The sequence below is a fragment of the Anas acuta genome, chromosome 5 (assembly GCF_963932015.1).
Source record: "Anas acuta chromosome 5, bAnaAcu1.1, whole genome shotgun sequence".
NCBI lineage: Eukaryota > Metazoa > Chordata > Aves > Anseriformes > Anatidae > Anas > Anas acuta.
Window position 1 is genome coordinate 755,361 of NC_088983.1, and position 8,101 is coordinate 763,461.

Consider the following 8,101-nt stretch of genomic DNA (forward strand, 5'->3'; position numbering starts at 1 on the left):
GCAGCACGCCACCACCACCAGCTTCAGCAGCAGCTGCAGCTCCTGCTCCCTGCCAGGCAGCGGGATTCCAGCACAAACACTGATAGGGGAAGTAATCTGGCCTACCTTGGGCTGGAGAGAAGCCCAGGAGATAAGCTGTGTGCTGCAATGATTTCACATGCGGGAAGTGCCCAGATCTGAAAAGAAGGCTTGAAATCGGTCAATTCTTTCTTCCCAGTGTAAGAGTCCACTATCTCTTGATAGTGTTCCCAGGTGTTGGCTTTTTCTTTCTTTTTTTATTTATTTTTCCTTATAGGCACTTTATTTTGAAGACTGCCTGGGGGGAAACAAGTTTGCCTTGGCAAGCCCAGCTTGCTTGCTTGGGTAAGTGGCAATGCAGCCTGTTAACTCACGGGGAGCTGCGTGGCTGGAAGCCTGCTGCCTCCTGGAGCCCCATGTCCCAGTGCCAAGGGAGCGTAAGGGAGCAGGCCCTGGGGTGTCCAGCTGAGCCCCCTGCCCCTGTGCTGGCGGGGGGCTGGGGGTCACAGAGGTGGCTGTGTGCTGGCTGCAGGGAGCTGCTCACAGCCAGGGTGGGGGGTATGGGGCAGCAGACCCTGCGCTGAGGCACCCAGTGCCCTACGGGAGGGCTGGGAGGGGGCAGCACTTCCTAAAGCTGCTTATTGCAGGGGCAAAACCCACAGAACAGGAATGCGTTCCCCTGTGTAAACAGAGGAGATGTTTACTGTGACAGAGCTAATTAGGCTCCTGGGAGAATTTATGCAGAGCTAATAAGAAGCAGAACTAAACGTTGTCTTAATTTACCCTCAAGCTCACAAAAATGTTGTTCATTCATGTTGCACTAATTAAGCCGGCAGCCATTAACCCTTTCTTCAGAGGCTGAGACCCTTGGCACTGAAGAGGAGTTAAACCACATCCTTTCCAGTGGGTGCTTTGGTGTTCCTGTGTATCTTCAAACACGTACCTGGACCCAGTGGTGAGCACTGGAGGTGCTGCTGGCACCGAGCAGCAATCCTGCCCTCCCCAGCTCAGCACAGACCCAGCCTGGTGCCTGCTGCGGGGCTGCTCAGCGCCCCGGGCTGCGGCTGGGATGGGCTTGGAGCTCCAGCCCCATCTTACAGCCTCCCTTTGTGCTGAGGAGCTGATAGCACTGGAAGCCCTTGTGCAAGCCTGGTGGCTGCATTCAGCTCCTCTGAAGTGATATTTGTCACACCGAGGCTGCTGCAAGAGGCAGCAGAGTGGATGAGGTCTTGGGCAGGTTCAGAGCACTTGGAGTTGCTTTGCTGTAGCTCATCCTACAGCCAGCTGCCCTGACGGAGCTGTGTGAGGAGCACAGCAGCTCCTGCACTGTGCTGAGGTGTGCTACAAGAGTTCTGCTCTCAGGAGGGTGGAAGGGGCACAAAAAGGAATTTACTGTTCATGTGCTTTAAAAAGCAGAGATGAGGCTGGTGGCTGAAGCACCACATGGAGAGATTTCCATGTCTTGTGTTACAGAAAAAGAGCATTGTGCACCCATATCGTGTAAGCAGGATGAGAACGAAATACAAAACATGGTGTGTTTGTCATTATCTTGCCTGCTTGTGACCTCTTGGAACTGTGAATAACAATGGGAGAGGGGCACCACTGGCTCCCTCACCACAAATCCCGTTCTCAGTTAACAGAGGCCTTATAACTTGCATGTAAGGTCCTGCACCAGCTTCATGCTTTGTCTTGAGATCTCCCTCCTGTTATGAGGAAGGGATATTCCTTGTTCCCTTGTCAGGCACTGCAGTGCTCTCAAGGTTCTTTTTTTGTTTGTTTGTTTTGTTTTGTTTGTTTGTTTGTTTTGTTGGTTTTGGTTGATCTGTTTGTTTTCTGTTTGTTCCTGGTGATGGTCCAACCAGAGAGCAGAGCCCCTGCCTCCTGGTGGGGCCAGGCTGCCGAACGGCCAGCAGCAGGAATGATAAGGACGTGTAAGCAGAGTTTTATTATAATGTCTTTTACTTTGTAATTTTAATTGTAACAACTACCAAAATGATCGATAGTTCAGTTCTTTAGTGTTAATGCTTTTTTTATAAACCATTGAAAGACTCCAAGCAAATGACAAAAAATGAAGCTTTTATGAACATTTAAGCTATTTTTCATCATTAACTATTCAAAATGCTTTTTATTTCTTTGATCATCTTAATGTAAGAACTTGCAGTCATGAAATGCCAGCTAACCCTGTGACAGAATGCAAAGCTCACTTTGTGTTTGCGTGTATGTGTGCGAGAGCCCTTAGTGTCTGTGGGCATGATGCTGCCAGGTGTGCTTTGTGATGTATTTAGATCATATTTGTAACTATCGCTGCTGTTCTAAGGTAAGAACAGAAATCAGATCCTTTGGTGTTTTTTTTTCTTTTTGTTATATACCAAAAAAAAAATGTGTTCGCTACTTGATGTAAGATGACTGAATTGGAGTGTAGGAGACAGTATGGGCGATGTTCATTGCGTCGTTCTGCAGACTTTAGTGATCAGAATTCTGCAGATATCTGTGAATCAGTTCCAAAATTATCTATTATATCTGAATGTGAGCCCTGGTGAGGCCACACCTGAAGTAAATCAGCTGGGGAACACAAATTTTAGCAATTCAGATGAAAGTCTTATTCATTTTAAGTGTTTCAATACAATTTTGATATCATATTGAGGTGCTATCCGTATTTGCAATCAGAATTTATCAGACCACTGGTGGCTAATAGTTTTTTATATGACGCTTTTCAGATATAGATCTTCTCTCTTTTTTTTTTTTTTTTTTTTTTTTTAATTGGAGTATATTTGTAATAGCAGTAAGATGGCTGGATAAGATCATCTTAATGGGGCTATTCCCTCTCGCTAGGTTTCCTACCACACCTGATGTGAAACCGTCCTCGCAGGAGTGCTGTGCTAGATGGGGGTGCTGGAGGGGAGGCACCTCTCCGGTGACATTTCCTATGTTCATGTATGTCAGGGCCCTTCGCTGTTCAGATGCGGTGACTACAATGAAGTCAGGGGAGTGGTCAGAGCGCTCGTGTAATATTGTAACCAGCTGTGTTATCTTCATTGACAGAATCATTGTTTGCTGTAGCAGGTGCCAATTTACTCAAGTGTTCCAGCACTTCTCAGTGCCTGCTAATTCTTCCTACAAGGAAACAGCTGGTGTGCAGAAGTCCTCTTTGGAGAATGTTGTGGTTTGATGTGGCAGGACAGAAAATGAAGAGAAATAATAATGCAAACAATATTAGAAAGTACAAAGCAAGTGATGCACAATGCAATTTATCACCCCCTGCCGACCCACTCCCAGCCCATCCCTAAGCAGCAGTCTCCCCCCCACCCCTGCCAGCCACCCCCTAGGGCTTGCTCAGCGTGATGCCATGTGGGATGGAGAGGAATATCCCTTGGGCCAGTTTGGGTCAGCTGTCCTGGCTCCGTCCCCTCCCAGTTCCTTGCACACCCCCAGCCCCCTTGCTGGCAGGGCAGAATAGGAAACTGAAAGGTCCTTAAGGAACTGTCAGCGCCTTATCAGTACTGTTCTCATCCTAAATCCAAAATACAGCACCATACGGAATCACAGAACGGCTGAGGTGGGAAGGGACCTCTGAAATCACCCAGTCCAACCCCCCTGCCCAGCAGGGTCACCCAGAGCAGGGTTTGGATATCTCCAGTGAAGGCTGCACAGCCCCTCTGGGCAGCCTGTCCCAGTGCCCATCACCTCCCAGTAAAGGAGAGATCCAATCTGTAATTAGATCACGTTGTAGAAATGGGAAAAAGCCAGGCAAACATTTAGGTGCACACTTTCTTCCTAAGATCTGAAAAGAGAGGGAAAAAAAAAGGCAAGCCCAAAGCTTGTTAAAAAGCTAACTTAAGTTGACAACAGTGCTTTGAGTCTGAGATGTGTATCTGATTAATGTATAAGCTTTGTAAATGACTGATGACTTGTGTTTGCTTAAGTCTGTTTTCCAAATTTCCACCTGCAAATTTAAAATAAATAAATGGATTCATTTCAGGAATTTAGGTCAGGAAAAATATGCAAAAATGATAACTGGAAATGAGAGAGAGATTTACCTGATAATTGAATATGAAGCCAATAGGAAAAAATGTATCCTTTGTTAGTGAGGGCTCGTACTTAGGCAACAACGTGGGAGGTGGCAAATATTTGTTGGAGAGCGTATTGATTTTTTGTGCATCATTACTGTGTTGTAGGATCGCCTACCTGCTCAGTCCTAACTGTTTGCCTTGCTTTCATCCTTTTTCTGCACAGATTCTATTTTCAGTCCGAGCGTTATTGAAGTCAATGAGTTCCTGGAAGCATGGCTGGACAGATAGTCTGGATTTTCTGATCTTATGAAAGCTGGATGAAAATATCATTTGGTCAAGGATGTCTTATTATTTAGCAGCCTTAGGGGCGGTCAGTAATTTCAGTGGAAGCCATCAGCTCTCCGCAGACCCGGCACTACGTCCTGCAGTGCAGTGACAGGCTGGGTGTTGAGCATTTATCACAGTACTGCCCTGCACAATGTGTCACTTCATTTTTGTACCCACACATTAAAATAAACAAACATCTTTGTACATTAGGAGTGGAATTCAAAGCGTAATTTTGAACTGTGCTCTCTGTGGCAAGGCCACGTGGAGCTCCTCTGCCCACGAGTGGTGTGAGCTGGCCCTGGGGCCACGCCAGGTCCCTGGGGTGCTTGTGCCTGCCCCCCCTCCACTGCCACTGCTCTGGCACCCAGCCCACGGCCACCACCGTGCTCCCCAGAGGTGCAGGCGATGGAGGGTGTCTGCATGAGGTGCTGCTGTTTGCTCAGCTGCTGACGATGACTCCTTGGGCTGGTGCTGCTCATTTCCTCGTGGATCACATCAAGATAAATTGGGCTGGTGAGGGTGCTTGGCAAAGGAAAGCAAAAGCAAGGGGAAGATGTATGTCCTCTCTATAAATGCAGCATTGGAATAAACATAAAAAAGGGAGAAGATTTAATTAAACTAAGGGATGGTGTTGTGCTAAAAGCAGATCTGTGTAATGTGACTGTGAATATATTTAGTAAGTGAGAATTAAAAGGTGTTAGCATCAGAGCAATGAGGGTTTATGAGAGCTCTGAAAGTGAAGAGTAGGAGACAAATGTACTTCTCCGATGACAAAGCTGGGCTGTTTGTAGTTGTGTTGTAGCTGGGAGAACTACAGCCGGAATGTGACTCTCCAGTCCGCATTTTCATGAACACAAATTTTACAACGTATTCATAGCGTATCTCCTTAATGAGGTGCTTGTAATCAAGCACCTGGTGTGTGCTGATGCTCAGCTGGTGGTGGAACTGACAGGTGCCCAGTGTCACATCTGGAACCGTACATTTGCTTTGCATCCTGCCGCGGGCTTTCCTGGTAGCATCCATTCCCTGAACAATGCTGCTGAGCACAGGGCAGGATTAAAAATGCAGCATTTTGTTAGCGTTTGGCTGCACCAGGATTCACAGGAGGTGAAAAGTGCAGCATGCTCTTTTGTTCCAGTGCTGGGAATCAGGAGAGCCTAGGTCTGGACGAGGGAGAATTTTGTGGTGCTTCCTCCAGATCATCAATGGCAAACATAATAAAATCTTGCCAAGCCAAGACACTGTGCCTGAACCTCGCTGAGGTGTCTGCCTGTACATCGCTGCTGCTCTCCCCCTGCCTGCAGCTGGGTGGGGGCAGCACCAGCAGCCTGGCTGTGCTGCAGGAGCAGGGTGGCCGGGCTGCAGGACAGCAGAGTCTGCAGAGAGGAGGAACAGGAGCCTGGAGACAGGCTCACGTGCTCGACTTATTACTCTGATGGGAAAGGAGAAAATGTTTTCCCTCTTTTGAGCTCTGACTAGCCACAGATTTCCATTTCATTTTAGCAAGGAAATGAAAGCCAGCAGCTTAATAGCTTAAATGTGAAGCTTGCTGTCAGATCCAATCCTTTGGCAGAATAGAAAGGAAGTCTGCTGAGATACAGCGCAAATTTTACATGTGGGCAATTTCTTGCTCAGTGTCTATTATCCTTCAATGAGTAGCTTTAGTTGTCTTTATATCTGCCTACTACTCTTTCTACTTCCTGAAGCAGGAATTAATTTACAAGGCAGAGGAGCCAGCAATGTGCTGAGGCTGCTCTGTGACTGCTGGAATGCTTTCCCCTGGGGCAGCCGGAATGGGCAGAGGGACCTGTCAGTATGGGAATGTGGAAGATGCTGCTATCTTGCTGAGGAGGCAAGATATCCAATAGACATGGTTAAATAATGCATGTAAGTCAGTCATTTTCTTGCAATTACCGCTCAGGATATGTGGAAGATCATCTACGCAGGCAGTAGTCTAAGTCTAACAAGTCTTAGGAGGAGTGGTTGAGGGAGCTGGGGCTGTTTAGCTTGGAGAAAGGAGGTTCAGGGGAGAGCTTATCGTACCATTACCTAAAGGAGGTTGTAGTGAGGTGGGGATCAGGCTCTTCTCCCGAGCACCAAGTGATAAGATGAGGGGAAATGGCCTCAAGGTGCACCAGGGGAGGTTTAGGTTGGGTATCAGGAGAATTTTCTTCAATGACACAGTTGTGTGGCACAGGGACAGGCTGCCCAGGGAAGAGGTTGAGTCACCATCCCTGGAGGTCTTCAAGAAACGTGTAGATGGAGACTTATTTGCACAGGTTACTGCTGGACTCAGCCACAAGGTGTGAAGGCCACACGCAGCCACACTGCTCAGCGGCAGCCCCTGGGACATGGGCACCTCGGCGGGGCCGGGGAGGGGGGCAGGCACCTTCCCAGCAAGGCGAAACAGTGCCCGTCAACATGTTTGATCTGCTGTAGCTCACCCTGCTCTCAGGCAGGAATCCAAAGACCTCAGTAATGTCTGTGAAACCTGCAGCCATCTGCACTGCAGCAGTGATTTGTGTGTGTGATGGCGCTACCTGGCCGGGCAGTAGTTACAGTATTTGACTCCTTGCTTCACCAAACCAAACACAAGGTGATGTCTGCTTCATAGCCAAAAGAGAAGCAAATATGTTCTGTAAAGAAAGCCTATTAACTACAGAGGTTACATTTCAAATACAACAGAATCCTTGCATGGCCTGGGATCTGGACGAAATCACTGATTTCTCTATGCAAAATTGTCCTTTTTTTTTTTTTTTTTTTTTTTTTTATCTGTCATAGCTATCTAGAGCATTTTTGTCTCTTATCAATTAACTTCAAGCTAAAGAAGATGAAAGAAATAAAATGAATATTACAGATTTGAAAAGAATAAAAGGAACATCTCCAGAGTGTTATGAGCTTTATCTGATTTTTTTTTTCCAAATCATTCCAGCTCTCTATATACCTTGTTATTTTCCTGTGTAGCCCACATTTCTAATGCTAAGAAAAATGTAACACCAACCCCCCAACTGCTCATCATTAGGTTTGTTATCTAAACCAGTAATTCAAATACATTTTTCACAAACTTTTTTTCTTTTTTAGGAAACAAACAAAAAAGCACGGTTTTTCTCCCGATGCCAACCCAAAATCTCAGCCACTCAGCTGTTTTCTTCAAAACCTTCAGAAAGCAAATGCAGGAGTTATCACCTGTGCTGTGCTCGCTGCCCACCCACCCACTGCAGGGTCCTGGGAGCCCTGGCGGCTGCTGCTGTTGGTGTGCCTGCAGGGAGCTGCCATGCATGCCCTCTGCTTGTGCACTTTCAGGGGGCAGGCTGCTCTGCGGGAAGCTCATTTTTTTTTGCTGTGAGTTCAGTCTGATACTGGACAACCAGGTGGTGATCTGCAGAGGCAGCTGGGCTGATGTTCCTGCAGCACTGCAAGAAGCAGCGCTGCATTGCACTAATACAGCTCTTTTTAGATGTATTATTTTCAGAGATGTGGTTTTGGCCTTTCCTTCCCAGGCAGAGTGCCCATTTCTCACCTCAGGCCCAGGTCTCAGACCCGGCTGTGGGGCAGCTGGGTCCCAAGCAGAGCCGTGACGCAGCTGGGCCTGGCTCTGCGAACAGCTCACCGGCTTCCTCCCGGTCCGTCATCATTTTCCATCTCTCTTACCTCTAACCTTTTCTTAAATGACAATGTTTCTTTAGCCAAGGTATTAATTTCCAGCTCCCGAAAAGCCTCGTCTGTGTGACTTGTATGTGTCCCAT

At 47.3% G+C, this 8,101-nt stretch overlaps 1 long non-coding RNA gene across 1 annotated transcript; it reads left to right on the top strand.

Moving 5' to 3' along the window:
• The first annotated feature begins 2 nt into the window (after positions 1-2).
• Positions 3-3,484, top strand: LOC137856624 (uncharacterized). Its single transcript, XR_011096649.1, has 3 exons — positions 3-218; positions 296-363; positions 874-3,484. It is a non-coding gene; the product is annotated as an uncharacterized lncRNA (long non-coding RNA).
• The last annotated feature ends 4,617 nt before the right edge of the window (positions 3,485-8,101 follow it).